Source organism: Sapajus apella, unplaced genomic scaffold (assembly GCF_009761245.1).
Source record: "Sapajus apella isolate SASKATOON/1434 unplaced genomic scaffold, GSC_monkey_1.0 scaffold33, whole genome shotgun sequence".
NCBI lineage: Eukaryota > Metazoa > Chordata > Mammalia > Primates > Cebidae > Sapajus > Sapajus apella.
This window is the reverse complement of record NW_022436973.1, coordinates 9084739-9104668: the sequence shown is the minus strand read 5'-3', so window position 1 is coordinate 9104668 and position 19930 is coordinate 9084739. Positions and strand designations below refer to the sequence as shown.

The 19930-nt window shown below is 41.2% G+C and overlaps 1 protein-coding gene and 1 pseudogene across 3 annotated transcripts in view; one reads left to right on the top strand and one right to left on the bottom strand.

The window, feature by feature from the left end:
- ASIP (agouti signaling protein) overlaps window positions 1-19930 on the top strand; it is a 193065-nt gene that overhangs the window by 155108 nt on the left and 18027 nt on the right. The gene's annotated exons all lie outside the window — the stretch shown is intronic.
- LOC116562802 lies at window positions 11234-12008 on the bottom strand (annotated as a pseudogene).

Here is a 19930-nt window from a genome sequence, read left to right as displayed (position 1 = left end):
CTATTTTTTCTATTGTTGTGTGAGATTTTGGTGTTATGTCCAAGAAATCATGCCAAATTCAATGATGTAAAGATTTTACCCTGGGTTTTCTTAAGTTTTATAGCTTTAGATCTTATTAATACATTTAGCTCTGTGATTCATTTTGGGTAAATTTTTGTGTATGGTGTTAGGTAAGAGTCTAAATTCATTGTTTTGCATGTAGATATCCAGTTTTCCTAGTACAATTTGTTGAAAAAAAACCTCTTCTTTCTCATATTAAATGGTCTTGGCACCTTTGTCAGAAATCATTTGACTATACATGTAAAGGTTTATTCCTGGGCTCGCTCTTATATTCCATTTTACTGCATGTTTGTCTTTATGCCAGTACCACACTGTTTTGATCACTGTGGCTTTGCAGTAAGTTTTGAAATCAGGAAGTATGAGTCCTCCAGCTTTATTCTTCTTTTTCAAGATTATTTTGGCTATTTGGGGTCCTTTCAGAGTCCATAACAAATTTTAGAATTTTTTTTTTCTATTTCTGCAAAAAAAAAAAAGAAAACAAAACTCTAGAGATTTGGATGGGAATTGTATTGAATCCGTAGATTGCTTCTATTTATGTCTTATTTAATTTCTTTCAGCAATGTCCTGTAGTTGTCATTGTATACATCTTTCACCCTCTTGGGTATGTTAATTCTTAGTTCTTTTGTTGCTTTTGTAAATTGAATCATTTTCTTAATTTCCTTTTCAGATTGTTCATTGTTAATATATAGAAATGTAACTGATGTAACTTTGTATCCTGCTACTTTGCTAAATTCCTTTATTAGTTCTAACACTGTTTTATGAAATCTTTAGGCTTCCCTGCATTTAAGATCGAATCATCTGTGAACAGAGATCATTTTACTTCTTCCTTTTTAGTGTGAATATCTTTGATTTCTTTTTCTTGCCTAATTGTTGTAGGTAGAACTTCCAGTACTATTTTGAATAGAGGTGATGAAAGCATGCATCTTTGTCTTGTTCTTGATATTAGAGGAAAATCTTTCATTCTTTCATTATTGTGTATGATGTTGGCTGTGGATTTTTCATATATGGCTTTTATTATGTTGAAGCAGTCTTCTATTCCTGGTTTGTTGAGTGTTTTTATCATTAAACAATGTTAGAGTTTGTCAGATGCCTTTTCTGCATCAATTGAGATAATCTTATATAGGATTCTTGGTTGACAGTTTTTTCTTTCAGCACTTTGAATTTATCAGCCCACAGCCTCTGGCCTCCAAAGTTTCTGATAAATAATCTGCTAATGATTTTATTGAGGATTTCTTATATGTGATGTCACATCTCTTTTGCTGCTTCCAAGATGCTCTCTTTGGTTTTGGCTTTCAAAACTTTCATTATACTGTGTCTTTAGGTGGATCTCTTTGAGTTCATCTTACTTGGAATTTGTTGAGCTTCTTGGATGTTTATATTCATAACTTTCATCACACTTTGGAAGTCTTCAATCAGTGTTTCTTCAAATAGTTTTTTTTCTCTCTTTCTTCTCCTTCTGGGATTGCTAGACTTCTGAGAGAATGAATATGTTGTTCTGCGTGATGGTGTCCCACATGTCCCTTAGGCAGTATTCACTTTTCTCCAGTCTTTTTATGTTCCTCAGACTCAGTTATTTCATGGGTCTATCTTCAAGTTCACTGATTCTCTCTTCTGTCTAATCAAATCTACCTTTGAATCACTCTAGTCCATTTTTAAATTTTGGTTATACTAGTCAATATTACAAAAAGCTATTGTACTTTCTGGTTTCTTTTTAGGTTTTCCATATCTTTATCAATATTGCCCTTTTGTTCGTACATTTTTTTTACTCTCCACATCTTCCTTTAGTTCTTTGAACATCTTAAGACAGTTATTTAATATCTTCGTCTAGTAGAATCTGCTATAAGGTCTTTTTCTGTTGACTTTTGTTTTCCTTTGAATGAGTTTCTGTTGACTTTTTTTTCCTATGAATGTGCCATATTTTCCCTTTTCTGTGCCTTGTGATTTTTTTGGTTGAAAACTAGATATTTGAGTTTAATAATGTGTTGACTCTAGAAACTAAGTTCTCTCCCTTCCTCAGGGTTTACTTTATTTTGTTACAGTTTTGTTATTGTTGTTTCTTTTTTTTTTTTTTTTGAGACGGAGTTTCACTCCTGTTACCCAGGCTGGAGTGTAATGGCGTGATCTCGGCTCACTGCAACCTCCGCCCCCTGGGTTCAGGCAATTCTCCTGCCTCAACCTCCTCAGTAGCTGGGATTACAGGCACGCGCCACCATGCCCAGCTAATGTTTTTTTTGTATTTTTAGTAGAGACGGGGTTTCACCATGTTGACCAGGATGGTCTTGATCTCCTGACCTCGTGATCCACCCGCCTCGGCCTCCCAAAGTGCTGGGATTACAGGCTTGAGCCACCGCGCCCGGCCTGTTGTTTCTTTTTTTTATTGTTATATCTATCTCTGTTATTTTGTTATATCTATTTATTGTTATATCTGTAGATATTTTATTGTTATATCTATCTCAGGCTGCCAAGGACCAGCCTGAGGTATGAACATAAAGTCTCCTCAGATGTTTCATGCACCTACACCTTTCCCTGGGCACTTTATACATAGTCACTTTGTAATGTTCCCCATATATGTGGTTATTTGTGAATGTCCTAGTCTTTAGTGGATCCCAAAGAGGGAAAAGAGAAAAAGGAAGGGAGGCAAAAAGAGTGGGAGGGGAACCAGTCCTTTAAATCCCCTGGAAGTCCCTTTAACTGAAGGAGAGGGACTTGCAACAATGAGGAAAGTACAGCAACAACAGCCCTGGCTCTTTGCACCTGTGTGATCAGAGGCAGCAAACAGTGATCAGAGTACAGATATTCAGTATTTCCTTTTTTTCAGATTTTTTTTTTTTAAGAGACAGAGTCTTGCTCTATCACCCAGGCTGGAGTGCAGAGGCATAATCCTGGCTCACTGCAGCCTTGACCTCCCAGGCTCAGGTGATCCTCCTGCCTTAGCAAGGATCCACAGTTGGAACTACAGGTATGTGCCTTCATGCCTGATTAATTTTTTAATTATTTGTAGAGACAGAGTCTCCCTGTGTTGCCCAGACTGGTCTTGAACTCATGGCCTCAAGCAATCCTCTTGCTTCAGCCTCTCCAAGTGCCAGGATTATAGACTTGAGCCACCATGTCCAGCCAACAAAATTGTTTTTGCCTACCCTAGCTCTCACCAGCTTTGGGCAAGGTGCTCCAGGAACATGTGCACAGCTGCCTGCCGAAGGGGCTGGGGTTGGGGAACGGGCAGCTGCTACTGTGCTAAGAGCCAGAACTGACTAAAATTAACCACACTTTGCCATCCAAGCCTTTCCCTAGAAGTTGCATGCCTTCAATAGACTCCATGGTTTTAAAATGGTTACAGATTCTGCCAGTATAAGTTTTGGCTAGGTAAGGAAATAGAATCCTAGTGGTTCCTACTCTGCCTTCTTCCCAGAATACTCTCCTGGCTAATTATTTCTAAGGGAATAATTTTTGATTGTTCATTTATATTCCATTGCTTTATTCTTGAACAGATTGTATTTTACAGTTATAAGCCCAAACAGACATCTGAGCCAACTCTTTCTTTAGAAACTTGGTATCTTTTCTGCTTTCTTTCCCTGCTTTTTCTTTTCACTTAGTTCTACTTCCATCCCCCATCCTACTTCCTACTATCCGTCAGACTCAGATGTTCCTCCCATGTTCAAATTCTTTATCTATCCAAAGCCTTACTTGATGGGTCATATAAGGAATTAAAGCTTGGAAAACATTCACATTTGTGGAATGCTTCACAGTTTTCAAGGTGTCTACATTATCTCATTGTATCCTCTTTTCAGCCCAGTGTGGTTGGTAGATGAGCTAGCAGTGTTCAGATAGTTTATGTGACTTGTCCAAGATTACAGAGAGAAAGTAACAATGCCTAAACTGAAATCCAGATCTCCTGATTCCTTATTCACTTATCTTTCCAGTTGCTCTTGTCTCTACAAATCACCAAAAGAAATTGGTTCCCAGAAATAAGGATAAATCAATGTAAAAGTATACCATCACCTATCCCACTCTTCTACACCTATCACCACAAAAACAAACAATACTTACTGCAGGGCCCCCTATTAGCCTACTTTCTTCTACAGAGCCTCTAAGCTCCACATTATCCAGAAGGCAATAAATTGTAACTGTGGAAATCAAAGTAAAACACAGAGATGAATCTCTAACTTTAAAACATTCTATTTTGGAAGCAAGAATTGCAGTTTGGGGCATACACACCAACCAGGTGGTCTTCAGTGTGTCTGAGGAACAGAAGAAGGTTGGGAGTTTTATTAGAGAAATGTTCTATATTGTTTTGAAGAAAAGCTCATTGGCACTAAAGAAGCATTTGGAAAGAAGGGGGAAAAAAAGAAAAAAGAAGCATTTGGGAGCTGACAAATTCTGATTGGTGAGTGATGGCAGTAGACAAAACTAGTCTTAGAGTCATGCTTCAGCAGCTACTAAACTGGTTTTGAGGTTACAGCAGGCCATTTTAGCAGCTAGGTTTGTGAAAAATTGAATTCTTGGAGCAGGTTCTGTGCCCCAAGCCCTGGCCCCTAGACTCTGATTTAATATGACAAGAATGACCCAATTTTTATGTTTAACTTTCATATAGCTTTGTAAGTTCTAGTTGATCCAAGGAAAAACCAACTGAGTGAGGAGAAGAAAAGAACTGCAGACTAAGTTCTTGAGTCCGTGTAAGTACAGCCCCTTCTATGGAAATCTGAAAATTATGAGACCAATATTTCCTCAAAAAAAGGTCCCAACAAGATTTTACTAATTGGGTGGGCTGGGCCTCAGCAATCTGCCTATCAAGAGTTTAGCTTCTCCACCAACTGCTCCTTAAATCACCCAGAATTTCTGAAAGAAGTTGAATTAGACCCTTCTTTGGCAGGACGTGTTTTTCTAGATTAACTCAACTGGACTGTTTTATTCTGTCTCTTGGGTTTACTCTGATTTAAATTCTCGTAACTCTGCCCATGGAGTATCCTCAATGCAACCACTTTCCTTCCAATCCCTTTTAACCTCAATGTCGACGTCAATTCCAGTTCTAAAGAATGGGGAGAAATACAGGAAGACCAGACCACAAGATTTGTGGCAACCAGAATTAAGTATGAATGTATGATTTTTTTTGGCTGAAAGCAAAGAGATGAGATGGGGAAGCCAGCTGCTGGGAGTTCCTGGAATCTTTAAAAAATCTCACAGCAACACGCCTTGCTTCTGCTACCCAAGGACAGGAAAGACGCTCTGCTCTGGCTTCTCTTCACGGGGCTGATAGAGGGCTTAGTCACTTGTACTGTAAGTAGAAGGAAACAATTTTCTTTTCTTTTACTGCCTACAGAGATTCTGTTTTCTTTAAGTGTAAGTTTTTTTTTTTTTTTTTTTTTTTGAGACGGAGTTTCACTCATGTTACCCAGGCTGGAGTGCAATGGCGCGATCTCGGCTCACCGCAACCGCCGCCTCCTGGGTTCAGGCAATTCTCCTGCCTCAGCCTCCTGAGTAGCTGGGATTACAGGCACGCACCACCATGCCCAGCTAATTTTTTTGTATTTTTAGTAGAGACGGGGTTTCACCATTTTGACCAGGACGGTCTCGATTTCTTGACCTCGTGATCCACCCGCCTCAGCCTCCCAAAGTGCTGGTATTACAGGCTTGAGCCACCGCACCCGGCTAAGTGTAAGTTTTATGTGAACTGAGTTGCTAGAGAGTCCCTCTGTAAAATAAAGGATACTCTTTTGTTTCTTTTGTAAAACCTCTCTTGGTCTGCTTACTGCTGCCTTTCAGCTGATAAAACATTTCCTCTTTTTCACTGTGGGTCTATAAGAATATTCCTACCTGTGAGAAGGGGTGAAGTTTGAAATAATTTTGTAGTATGACTGGTTGTTTTCTTGTTCTTGTCTTTGAAGTTATAGACAAGTAAGAAGCAGCAAACCTCCACTGCTGCAAGGTGAAAAAGGAAGTTCCTTGGCCTGGGCTCTCTGCGGGAAGCATATGAGTCTAGATGGCAACTTTAGTCTGCTTCCAGAATGAGTGAAGCTGCCACTACTTTGGAAAGTTTAAAGAACTTGAAAGTTATCCTTCCTTTCTTGGGAAGTTAAACGGATTTTTTTGATTCACTTTTGTGGGTCAAAGCAGTTAAGAGGAGTTCAGCATGAAGGAAGCTTTTGCTAATTCGTGGCATCTTCTTTCTCTTTATTCTGTGCCTTTTCCATTTCCTAGCAGTAAATGAATAAACAAATATATCTACATGTATATCTAAGAAAGAAGTACTCCTGAATATCAGCCCTGACCCCAAAGTCACACTTTAGTGCTTCTTTAAATGTCTTCAGCAAGTTGCTTATAGTTTCAGATTTCTAATAACTCTGACAGAGCAGTATTTAGGATTTGGGAATCAGTCTGCATGTGTAGCATTTGTTCACTTCATATTTATTAGAGATGAAACTGATGACCAAAATTCCATTTATTGCAGACTTTCCTTTTCCTTTGTAAGTGTTTGACTTTTCTGAATGGATGCGCATTTTGACACATTTTAATGCTCATTAAAGGAAGCTCAGGTTCATGTTTTCAATTATGGGTGAGTTTGCTCTGCTTCATGATATGAAACATTTTGTCCTACTGTTTCCATTGGAGGAGATTAAAGAGGATAAATGGGATGGCACATTGGAGTCATTTTTGGTCTCCCTTTTAAATTTTTAAATTTTTTTTTTTTTTTTTTTTTTTTTTGAGATAGAGCCTTGCTCTGTCGCCCAGGCTGGAGTGCAGTGGCGCGATCTCGGCTCACTGCAAACTTCACCTCCCAAGTTCAAGCGATTCTCCCGCCTCAACCTTCCAAGTAGCTGGGACAACAGTACATGCCACCATGCCTGGCTAATTTTTGTGTGTTTTTTTACTTTTTTTGAGACGGAGTCTTGCTCTGTCACCAGGCTGGAGTGCAGTGGTGTGATTTCAGCTCACTGCAACCTCTGCCTCCCAGGTTCAAGTGATTCCCCTGCCTCAGCCGCCCAAGTAGTTGGGATTACAGGTATGTGCCACCATGCCTATTATTTTTTTGTTGTTGTTGTATTTTGGTGGAGATGGGGTTTCACCATGTTGGCCAGGATGGTCTCAATCTCCTGACCTCATGATCCACCCACCTTGGCCTCCCAAAGTGCTGGGAATACAGGCATGAACCACCATGCCCAGCCTAATTTTTTAATTTTTAGTAGAGATGGGATTTTGCTGTGTTGGCGAGGCTGGTCTCAAACTCCCGGCCTGATGTGATCCACCCACCTCAGCCTCCCAAAGTGCTGGATTACGGGTGGGAGCCACTGCACCTGGCCAGTCATTCTTGTTTTCTTTGGTTATGTTGGATGCCTTACTAGGACCCACTCAAAAAAAAAAAAAAAACTTTCATAGATAGCTATCTCAAAACCTTTTCTACTTTCTCCAAATACTGTAAAACTAATGTTCTATTCTCCAAATAGAACAAATTCTTAAGATTTGCTCAGCTATATCTCCTTGGTTTTGACTTAATGCTCTTCTGTAGAAAATTTTATCTCACAACAAAGCCTCTTCCCTTCCTTCTGCTCTAAAGTTGAGAGCTGTCACAGACTATCAGCTCAGCTTCAGCTATGCTTAATGAGTGCTTGTGCAGAATGCACCCCAGGTAAAGGAATGCAGAAATCAAAAGACTGCATGATTACTGAGAAGGAGAAAAGGCAGAGAAGTGATTCTGGAGAGCATAAACAAAATCAATATAGTACCCACTAAGGTCTTTGTTGAGTAATATTAGATAAAACAGACTAAAGGGATTGATGTCAGGAGATTTAAAGCAATCATTTAGCATCACCTGTCAGCACTGTATTCCTTGTACACTGTGGGAATGAACATCTGGGAAGCCTGGACTCTGACCCCTCTTTCAGTGGAACAGGGAGACAGATGTCACACTGACAAACAGCTGCCTGAATAAGTCTTGTCTTTTTGTCTCTTGAGAAGGAACACAGCCTCAAGCCTTCTCTCAAATTCTACTCAGGGCCCCTCAGGCAGTCTGGGCCTGCCATATGGTTCTTGGTCTCAAAGAAGAGTTCTGAAGCAGGCTGTCTACATAAGATCCAAATCACCCATTAAAATATTATTCAATTTGACATCTGTTAAGCATAACAATTAGACTAGCCAATTCAGTCACAATAGTGAAATTGGTATGTGTATATAGATACAACCCAAGAGATCAAATAATGTTAGTGTTGTTAAGAAAAAATTATTCTGAATCTTTTTTTGAAACAAGGACAATTTTAATCCTGCATTTTCCTATAGTAACATCCACTGCTAACTATCTATGGATTGAAACTGCATTTGCTAAGAACTGTGAACGTGAAGAAACTTTACATGAAGTCACATGTTGATACAGGCACACAGACATCTTCCAGCACCAAAAGAATACATATGTAATGCATACCAGATAGTCTCGATGGATAAATTTGCTTCACTAGTAATTCTATTTAGTAAAATTCACAGTTAATGCAGAATTTCATTTTTAATTTTATATCTTTATTACATATTTTTCTAATACTTTATTTATTTATTTATTTGTTTGTTTTGAGATGGAGTTTCATTCTTGTTGCCCAGGCTGGAGTGCAATGGGATAATGTCGGCTCACCGCAAACTCCACCTCTCGGATTCAAATAATTCTCCTGCCTCAGCCTCCCAAGTAGCTGGGATTACAGGCATGCACCACCACACCCAGCTAATTTTGTATTTTTAGTAAAGATGGGGTTTCTCCATGTTGGTCAGGCTGGTCTCAAATGCCTGATCTCAGGTGATCTGTCCACTTCGGCCTCTCAAAGTGCTAGGATTACGGGCATGAGTCACTGCACCTGGACCTAATACTTAATTTTTTAAAAAAACACTCATTCAAGATTGTAATTTGCTTGGCAACAAATAATGGTTTCATGGGTTCTAAGTTTCTTTTTTTTTCCCAAATAAATGCAGGCACATTTAATGATATTCAGAGATCAGTCATTAAAAAAAATAAGCCAGCAACCTAAGAACTAATAAAGTAAATTCCTAAACCTGATTAAGGCTCTTTATCAATAATGAAACAACAAATAGTACATATGATACTGCAACATTCCCATTAAAGTTAGGAAGACAAAACATTTTGACTGTTAAACATTTTACTATACTGGAGAGATTCAGCAATATAATAATTATAAAAAATGTGAAGAATGAAAATTAGAAAAGAAGGAATAAACTAATGAAATGTGATAGTTTACATGAATAAATCTAAGATTTTAATCACTAAACTTTTTTTTATACTTTACATTCTGGGGTACATGTGCAGAACGTACAGGTTTGTTATAGCTATATAGGTACCATGGTGGTTTGCTGCATGGTTCTAAGTTTCTTAAAAGTGTCCACAGCAATTTAAAACACCACAAGTCTTCTTTCCAATTTGTAGCACCTGACTTAAAGTTTAAATTCATCTAATGCATCATTAAAACTGTCATTTTTCTCTTGTGAGAAGACATGTTTCAATTACTATTTCCAGGACTATATATTGAGCATGGGTGTTCATTATTTTTAATTGGTTAGCAGAATCTTACCCACATAATTTATAGCAAGAATAAGAACCTCTAGCCTCTCTGAATGGCTTTCACTCAGAACAATGATGATGATAAATGCCTAAAATGTATCTGGGGTGCTCCCACCTGACATTACCAACATGTTTCCAAGTAAGCTTAGAAAATAGGATTATTTAAACATATGCATAGTATTCTACCACACAATCACTTCTTTAACCATTTTTCAATTGTTCATTTATAACTTTATAATTTTTTATTATAAATAATATTGTGATGAATACTTTCATACATAAGTTTTATGCAAGACTGATTATTTCTTCTAATATCTTTTAATGTCAAAGAAGTGGCTTACTGGTTCAAACAGTGCACATACATGGTTTTAAGGCTTTTAGTATACTTTACCAAATAATCTCCAAAATAGTCGAACAACTCCTACCAACAGTATGTTATTGTGCCTATAGGGTGGACTTTGCAACAACAAGGCAAATTTAACCACAAATCTCTTAGATTCTCACCCATCTCAAAACTGTCACATCAAAGAAGCAAGGAGACATATTGCTGGTGAAGAAGCCAAATTCAAATTCTTTTTTGAAAAATCACTCAGCTTTAGATCAGTAAAGTAACAAAAATGCTCCCCACAAGAAGTCTACCGGATTTTTCAAAAAATAAAGTTAAAAAGAGAGAAAGAAAGTCAGGCCAGGTGTGGTGGTTCACACCTGTAATCCCAACACTTTGGGAGGCCAAGACAGGTGAATCATGAGGTCAGGAGCTCAAGACCAGCTTGGCCAACGTAGTGAAATCCCATCTCTAAAAATACACAAAATTAGCTAGGTGTGGTGATGGGCGCCTGTAATCACAGCTACTCAAGAGGCTGAGGCAGGAGAATTGCTTGAACCTGAGAGGCAGAGGTTGCAGTGAGCTGAGATCACACCATTGCACTACAGCCTGGGTGACAGTGTGAGACTCCATCTCAAAAAAAAAAAAAAAAAAGAGAAAGTCAGTACCAAATGACCAAAATTTTGTATTTGACTAAATTCTGTTCATGCATGAGCATGGCAGTCTCCCCTATTTGTTTGACTTTTGCAATTAAAAAAGCCTTGTACAGAATAGAGAAAATGCCAAGGATAAGGGCAGTCTACAGTTTTACTGTAGAATAAATAAATAAATATATATATAATAGGAAGTAGAAAAGTTTCTCTTCAAAGCTTCATAAGTATTAGAAATAATAGTTTTAAAAACTTTCTTCAAAGCCTTCTTGCTTTTTGCTAATAACTCTTCTATGTAGCTATTAGACATGCTTCTAGGCATGTAGTACATCCTATGTCATTGTACTTATAACCAAAATATCTGTGCTGGACATGCTCACAGGCATGTCCCAGCTCGTAGCCTATGCTCTTTCCTATTTAGACTTTCCTTTTGTTCTCCATTGCATTTACCTGTTTAGAAAAGTTTTAATTTATTAGCCAATCAGGTTTTAGTTTAGATTGTGAAGTCTAGCTCCAACCAATGGAGATCAGACACAATAGTAACGCATAAAAGATAAATATGTCTGCTTTTCCTTTGTTTGTTGTGCTCTCATGGCAAGATGGCTGGTGAGAGTACCCTTCCTACAGGAAGTAAAAATTGCCTTGCTGAGAGATCCATTGTCTCAGTGCTATTTTTCTTTACAGCACCAAGCATCTGTTTGCAATTATATATTTCTTAAAAGGCCTCTCTCCCTTTGGCCATATCAACTTTCAGTTCAGGCCATTAAATACAGACAAATTTTCAAATTCAGTTCTTTACTTCTCCAAGATCTTTGATGCTATCATCATCTACCTCTGGCCATTTTTGCTGAATAACATCAATTATATCATGTGTAAAGTCTCCCTGAATGATACTTTCATCCTCCACTGTTACTGAGGCACCACAGGAGAATTTTTGAGCAAAAAAAATCTTTGTGCTTATTTAAGATCAATTTCAAAAGTTGCAAGGCCACACACTCTTGTCACCTATTTCTTCTTTGCTCTGAGAATTTTGGCTGTAGTAACCTTTTGTGGTATGGTCTTCTTTTTTTGTTTTATTTTACTCCTTCCACCTCTCCTGTTTTTTCTTCACTTCTTCCTCTGCTGTTCCTTGACCCTCACTAATTCCTTGTTTGGGTGAATTTTCTACAGTAAGTTTTGCAAATTCATTTGGAAAATTCTTCTCTATCTATTGTCTACATTTAGCAACATCAGGCACATATTCACAGTACTTTGTTGGTAATGAACAAACTCCACAATAAAGGACTCGAAATGGGTAATCAGCATCTAACTTGGCACTGTTACTTGGGTGTCTCCTTTACAGTCAGCCCCACTGGATTCAGAAATGTCAGCAGCCATTTTACAAACCCAAGTGGTCGCACAGGCCCTACTGGCTCCATTTCTGCTGCTATCTGTTGCCCAGGCTGGAGTTCAGTGTTGCAATCTCAACTCACTACAATCTCCACTTTCCGGGTTCAAGTGATTCTCCTGCCTCCGCCCCCTGAGTAGCTGGGACTACAAAGGGGTACCTGAGATGGGGTTTTGCCATGTTGACCAGGCTGGCCTCCTGACCTCAAGTGATCCACCCACCTTAGCCTCCCAAAGTGCTGGGATTACAGGAGTGAGCCACCATGCCTGGCCCTGATTCTTGTTTAAATACTAAGGAAGACTATTCAAAACTATTTCAATAGGATATTGAAAAAGGGGAGAAACATTGTGTTCAACTCTGAATATGGCAAAGGTAACAGGATTTGTAGCCAGAGTTAAGTGAAGGAGTCAAGGGATGGAAAATTGCTAAGAGGAGCCATCAAGGGTACGGAAAGTCTTCCTAAAGGCAGGCCAAGCAGGGACTTATACTGTACATCAAAGGCAGGAGATGAGGAGCTTAATTAGATATCAAGGTAGAGGGATTCTCACTAAACTGACAGCAGGATTCTTGCTAAAACTGGGCTAGGCAGGGCAAAGACAAGACTAGGGGCCAAGGCCTAGGCCTAGTTGGGAAGAGGACTCAGGGCTTAGGATTTGGGGTTCAGTTTTCATGTGTAACATTGTTTCACTTCATATTTATTAAAGTTGAAACAGACAACCAAAATTCCATCTATTGCAAGCAAACTCTCCTTTTCTAAGTGTTTGGTCAAGGAGAGAGTTTTTATCAGTATCCTCAAGTTTGCTTCTCTTCTTCCCCAACCTTTCCCATCCTGCTGCTCCAACCACACCAGCTACAAAAGAGAGGTCTCTACTTCCTCTGCCAGCCCCTTCCCTTATGCTTCCCAGATTCCCTCTTTATGGAAACCCAGAGATTGCCAGACTCTCCAGACTCCAGATTTAGCATCTTAACTAGCAAATTTGTATCTGACTCATTCCAGTCCCTGATTGCTAGGGTCAATTTACTCCCTGATGAAAGAGTCAGGGCCCTTTCCACTTTGAGAGCTTGCTTTCCAGATGTGGAGACTGATCCCTGACAGCCCCACTGGCAGCATTTGCAGGCCCCATGTCTGGGAGGAGACTTGTCAGTAGAGGAGGCAGACCTATTGATTAAGCAAACAGATCCCCCTCCCCTTAGCTGGTACATTTTTATTTATTTTCTTTTGGTGCCAAAAACATTCAGAGAACATTTTTGGTCAGTCAGTCAACAGCTTTCACTAGTGGAGCACTGTGTGTATAGAACAGAAGGAATTCTAAAACCAGGGCTTAAAAAGTGCCGTAAATGCTATTTTGTGGTGGTTTTTGTTTTGTTTTTTTTAAAATTTCTACCATCCCAAATTGGACTGGGGCAGGCGAGCAAATCAAGGAGTTTGTGGTTTTCTTCCTTTCCACTTCAAGAAAAGGTATCAACCTTCTTGTGTGGCTCTGGTGTTAAGCAGACCTGGGATTGAATCTCCTCTTTGTCATCCACTGCTTCGGTGGCCTTCTGCTCTGGGTTTTGGTTTCTTCTTGTTAAGAAGATTAAATGTACATAATGTGCCTAGAGCAGAGCCTGGCATATAGCGAGTACTCAATGAATAGAAGCTATTATTACTCATGCCCCTGCCTTCACCACTAAATAGTAGTTTGAGTTGCCTTACAGTAGAAGAAAAAGCTTCCCTGACAACTCTAATGGAGAGCCAAGTTTGAGCATGATCCCTAGGGTTTCCTCCAGTTCTAAAGCCCTGTGATTCTTTTTTGTTGTTGTTGTTTTAAATAGAAATAGGGTCTCAATATGTTGCCCAGGCTGGTCTCAAATTCCTAGGCTCAAGCGATCCTCCCTACTTGCTCCCCAAAATGTCAGGATCACACCTGGCCCCCTATGATTCTTAGAACTCCACCTCAGCCCTGCAGCAAGTCACCATTTTGGAAGAATGGCCAATTACTTTTATCCATAAATTAGATACTCTCTTTTACCTTTCTTGGTCAAAGACAAGATCAAAGATATTAAGAAAAGCCAGAGTTCTGAGCCTCTCCTAGCACTTAGATATGGGATGTTGGCCGGCACGGTGGCTCACGCCTATAATCCTAGCACTTTGGAAGGCTGAGGTGGGTGGATCACCTGAGGTCAGGAGTTCAAGACTAGCCTGGCCATCATGGTGAAACCCCATCTTATTTAAAAAAAAAAAAAAAAAAAGATATGGGATGTTGATGAGGGGTCTTCCAAGTCCCAATATGACAGGACAAAGGCAAAGAGAAGGATATTGAATCACCTTCAATCTGATCTGAACCTGTCCTGTTGGCCCAAAGGGACCAACAAATCAGGATTTTCTGTTGTTTGTTTTATTTTCTTCTCATTCATTCTTTCACCAAATATTTATTGAGTGCCTGCATGGGCCAGGCATTGCCTAATATTGGGGGTAGCAAAATAAATAAGACAACAAGGTAACTGCCTTCAGAAAGTTTAGATTCTGCAAAGGAGGGAAAGCCAATATGAAGGTAAACAGAGATAATTATAAATTGTGATGAGTGCTAGGAAAGAAAGAGGATAGATGAGATAGGGAGAAATTGGGGAAAGAGAGGCCAAGGAGAGAGTTAACATTTGCACAAATGAAAGGTTGCTAATGATCCAAAATGTGAAGAGCTGAGGGAATCAAGTTCAAGAACAGGAAAAAACATTTAGGGCCAAAGGAATGGCAGGTGTAAAGGCCCTCCTTGAGGTAGGGAAGAGTTTGGCATCTTCTAGGAACAGAAAGGAGTACAATATGTCTAGAAGGTAGTGATTTAGAAGGAGAGTCTATCAGATGACATCAGAGAGCAAGACTTTGTAGGAAATTTTATTTTAAGAACACTGGGAAGCTATTAAAAGGATTTAAGCCAGGAGTGATGCAATTCGAATTGTGTTTCAGAGGGAAAAAAAAATCACTCTGGCTGCTACATGGGGAATGGATGGAACAGGACAGATGGAGCCAGAGATTTCAATTAAAAGACGTTCAGACCGGGCACAGCGGCTTACACCTGCAATCCCACCACTTTGGGAGGCCAAAGCGGGTGGATCACCTGATGTCAGGAGTTTGAGACCAGCCTGGCCAACATGGTGAAACTCCAAATCTACTAAAAATACAAAAAAATTAGCCGAGCATGGTAGCAGGCACCTGTAATCCCAGCTACTTGGGAGGCTGAGGCAGGAGAATTGCTTGAATCCAGGAGGCAGAGGTTGCAGTGAGCCGAGATCACACCATTGCAGTCCAGCCTGGGCAACAAGAGCAAAACTCCGCCTCAAAAAAAAAAAAGAGAAAGAGACATTGAGGTTGGGCATGGTGATCCATGCCTATAATCCCAGCACTTTGGGAGGCTAAGGCAGGAGGATTACTTGAGGCCAGGAGTTCAAGGCCAGCCTGGGCAACATAGTGAGACCTCATCTCTACAAAGAATAGACAGAATTAGCCAGACATAGTAGTGCATGCCAACAGTCCCAGCTACTTGAGAGGCGGAAGTAAGTGGATCACTTGAGGTGAGCAAAGATTGCACCACTGTGCTCCAGCCTGAATGATAGAGCAAGACTCTGTCTCAAAAAAAAAAAAAAAAAAGACATTCAAGCTAGGCATAGTGGCTCAAGCCTGTAATCACAGCTACTTGGGAGGCTGAGGCAAGATGATTGCTTGGGCCAAGGAGTTTGAGGCCAGCCTGGGTAACATTAGGGGATTAGGGAGACCCTCTCTTTCTAAAATATACATATATATGTATATAATGTGTGTGTGTGTGTGTGTGTGTATATATATATATATTTCATACATATAATTTATATATATATATAATTAGATATATAATTTATATATTATATATATAAAATAAGAGATATTCAATTGTCCAGGCAACAGTGATGGTGGCTTTGCCTAGAGGAGCTGTAAGCTTTTGGTTGGTGGCTTCCAGGGTGATTCTAAGCCTCTGGTGCTGGGTTAACCAGAGACAGAGAGTTCAAAGATGTTGGTGAATTCCTCATGCTCAGTTGACTTTGTTGTTCTTTCCCTACATAAGGCAGATTAAAGGGCCACACAGAATGTTGGGCTCAGTCCCTAATGTGCCTGTCTTCAGACACATTCACAAAGAGGAAGTCTTGAGAAGTGAGCCACATGACCATGCCTTCTCCAGGCCCTTTTTATCCGTCTCTTCTTCTCTGTTGGTATCCCATGTCTAGCCTCAGGAGAATCTGCCCTCCTGACACCATGCCCCAGAGTTCTCTGGACCCTTCTTTCTTTTTTTTTTTTTTTTTTTTGAGACGGAGTTTCGTTCTTGTTACCCAGACTGGAGTGCAGTGGTGCGATCTCGGCTCACCGCAACCTCCGCCTCCTGGGTTCAGGCAATTCTCCTGCCTCAGCCTCCCCAGCAGCTGGGATTACAGGCACGCGCCACCATGCTCAGCTAATTTTTTGTATTTTTAGTAGAGACGGGGTTTCACCATGTTGACCAGGATGGTCTCGATCTCTTGACCTCGTGATCCACCCGCCTCGGCCTCCCACAGTGCTGGGATTACAGGCTTGAGCCACCGCACCCGGCTGGACCCTTCTTTCTTTTCCTCTTCCTCTCTTCCCTTCCCCAGAACTCTGCCCCTAGGTAGGAAAATAGAAAATTTACCCAGTAACACTAATTGCTACCAACCTTATGGCCAAGATCATTTGCACTGTTACCCTAGTGACCCATAAGACAAGCTGTGGAAACTGGCTAACTAAGGGAAAATATTTTGAGGCAGAATGTGGCTTGAATTCTGTTTCATAAGTTATTCCCACTCCACCTTTCCATAGAACTCAAACCATCAGAGAAGAAATGCATTAACTAGAGACATTATCTTTGACCTCTGGGACCTAAGTCAATAGAAGCATTTGGAGCAACAAAGGATAGGACTGGCTTTCCTTTTTTTTTTTTTTTTTTAATCCCCTCCCTCACCACAGAAAGAACTGGCTGTCCATAGGAACCTCAGGAGATGACAATCCAGGGCGGTTAATCTTGCCCTTTGCAGCCCACAGCCAGAGGGCCCCCTCTTGTCTGGGAGATGACAGAGCCCAGAGATAGGCTAGAGAATAGTGGGCCTGGAGGAGGCAGGGCTTAAGCAGGCTCCTGAGGGAAGGGTGGGATTTGGAGAAGATGATGGAAGTGGCCATGGCCTTCTAAACAAGGTAAAAAGAAACCCTCATTTGCATTCTGGAAGCTACAACGCCAGAAGCATACAACTCTCTCCTTACCTTGGTCCCTATTCCCTATCTATGGTTGTAGAGAGGCACGCTGGACATCAAACATAAGCCCATGTCTGACAACTGCTGATTCTGACTGATGCGGACTGGGCTGCAGTTTCCTTCTCTGACCCTTCTCCTCATTTGAGCAAGCTGGAGCCCACTTATGAATAAGCAGAACTAAGTCACGAACCGTGGTCTTGCAAGTGGGGTAAACCATGCATTATTCTAGTCAAAGAGAGTCATCTGGCTGGTCAGGGTAGCTCATGCCTGTCATCCCAGAACTTTGGGGGGCTGAGGCAGGTGGATCACCTGAGGTCAGGAATTCGAGACCAACCTGGCCAACATGGTGAAACCCTGTCTGTACTAAAAATACAAAAATTAGCGAAGCATGTTGGCATGTACTATTGTCCCAACTATTCCAGAGGCTGAGGCAGAAGAATTGCTTGAACCCAGGAGGTGGAGGTTGTAGTGAGTCGAGATCACGCCACTGCACTCCAGTCTAGGACAATAGAGCTAGGCTGTATTTTCAGAAGTCATATTTATTCTCAGAGGGCAAATCCTTGCCATAAAAGAAATATTCAGGCCAGGCACAGTGGCTCATGCTTGTAATTCCAGCCCTTTGGGAGGCCAAGGTGGGAGTGTCTCTTGAGTCCCGGAGTTCGAGACCAGCCTGGGCAACATAGTGAGACCTCATCTCTACTAAAAAAATTATTGGCCTGGCATGGTGGCTCACACCTTGTTAGCGGCAGGGGTGGGACCAGAACTCAGGTTTTCACATGCTGGTTCTTTCTTTGACTCCCCAAAACCACTCCCACCCCCTACCCCCAATCCCCTATCTCCTCACCTCCATTGAGGTATCTGATGCCCAGGCCCTGGTTAGACAGCTGAAGGTGATTATCTCAGCTACTTGGGAGGCTCAGACGGGAGAATTGCTTTAGCCCAGAAGGTCAAGGCTGCAGTGACCTATGATCTCGCTACTGCCCTCCAGCCTGGGTGACAGAGCAAGACCCTATCTATAAAAACAGAAAGAGGCTGGGTGCAGTGGCTCACGCCTGTAATCCCAGCACTTTGGGAGGCCGAGGTGGGCAGATCACGAGGACAAGACTTGATCGAGACCATCCTGGCCAACATGGTGAAACCCCGTCTCTACTAAAAATACAAAAAAATTAGCTGGGCGTGGTGGCACTCACCTGTAGTCCCAGCTACTCAGGAGGCTGAGGCAGGAGAATTGCTTGAACCCAGGAGGCGGAGGTTGCAGTGAGCCAAGGTCGCGCCACTGCACTCCAGCCTGGTGCCTGGCGACAGAGTGAGACTCTGTCTCAAAAAAAAAAAAAAAAAAAAACCAGTAAGAAAGAAATATTCAATGGCATATATTGTAGCCTCTCTGAATGGGATGCCACTCATTTGGAATAACAGCAAGTCAAAGTTAAAAGAGAACTTAAAAATCTAAATTAATCAGCCTGGGCAACATGGTAAAACCCCAACTCTACCAAAAATTCAAAAAATAAAAAAAATTACCCAGGCGTGGTGGCACGTGCCTGTAGTCCCAGCTACTAGGGAGGCTGAGATGGGAGAATTGCTTGAACCCTGAAGGCAAAGGTTGCAGTGAGCTAACACCACTGCACTCCAGCCTGGGTGACAGAGCAAGATCCTCTCTCAAAAAAAAAAAAAAAGCTAATAATTCAATTTTTTTCTCATACAGGTGAAGAAAAAGTTATCCATAGAGAGAAAGTAACTTGCCAGAAATCACATAGGGAGTTGGTGGCAGGGTTGGGACCAGAACTCCGGTTTTTACATGCTGGTTCTTTCTTTGACTCCCCAAACCCACTCACACCCCCTGCCCCCAATCCCCTATCTCCTCGCCTCCATTGAGGTCTCTGATGCCCAGGGCCCTGGTTAGATAGCTGAAGGTGATGTCTATAAGCCGTCTCATTGTTACATAACTTACTGCCAAAACTCTACTGAGTGTAATGTAATGTTTCCCCCAATCCACAAACTTCTTCATAGCCACCATGTCATATGATCAGTGTCAACTTTCTCAATCTTGTAACCAGCTGGCTTCATGAGCATGCAGCTTGTGCAGCTGTACAGGGCCTCGTGCTTAAAGGGCCACAGGCTTGGCTTAACACTCTCTTGTCACTATCTCTTAATTTTTTTACAAGGGGTCCTACATTTTCATTCTTCACAGGGCCTGGCAAATTAGGTTGCCTACCCATAACTTGTATTCGGGGAGATAGGTATGATGAAGAATTTGGTGTCCCTCTTTTATCAGGAGCGAGGTAATGGAATGCCTAGAATTAAGCTCTTGGGAAAGGATCAGGAACTTGGCACCTGTACCCCAGACTCAGGCCACCCACTACGTCCTGCAACCTCAGGGTCACCTGCTTAATTTGGACATGCAGGCCTTAATGATCTTCCTGGCATGCAGTTTAGCTTATTAAGAAATCTTCAGCTAACATAACTGATTAAAATGGGTTGGAAATCTCAGTAATTGGCTTTAGCTATGCACATATGGCCACCACTGGCAGGATGGCTATTTAAAAAAGCCACCCTGTAGAGCAGGAAATTCAAGGAGACTGCCAGAGGGAAAAGGCTGCAGAGTCCAGAGAAGAAAGGAACCCCTGCCTGCTACACAGAAACACTTGAGAGGGGGGATTCAGCAGGAGCCACACAGAGGTGAGGGTGGAGCACTCTA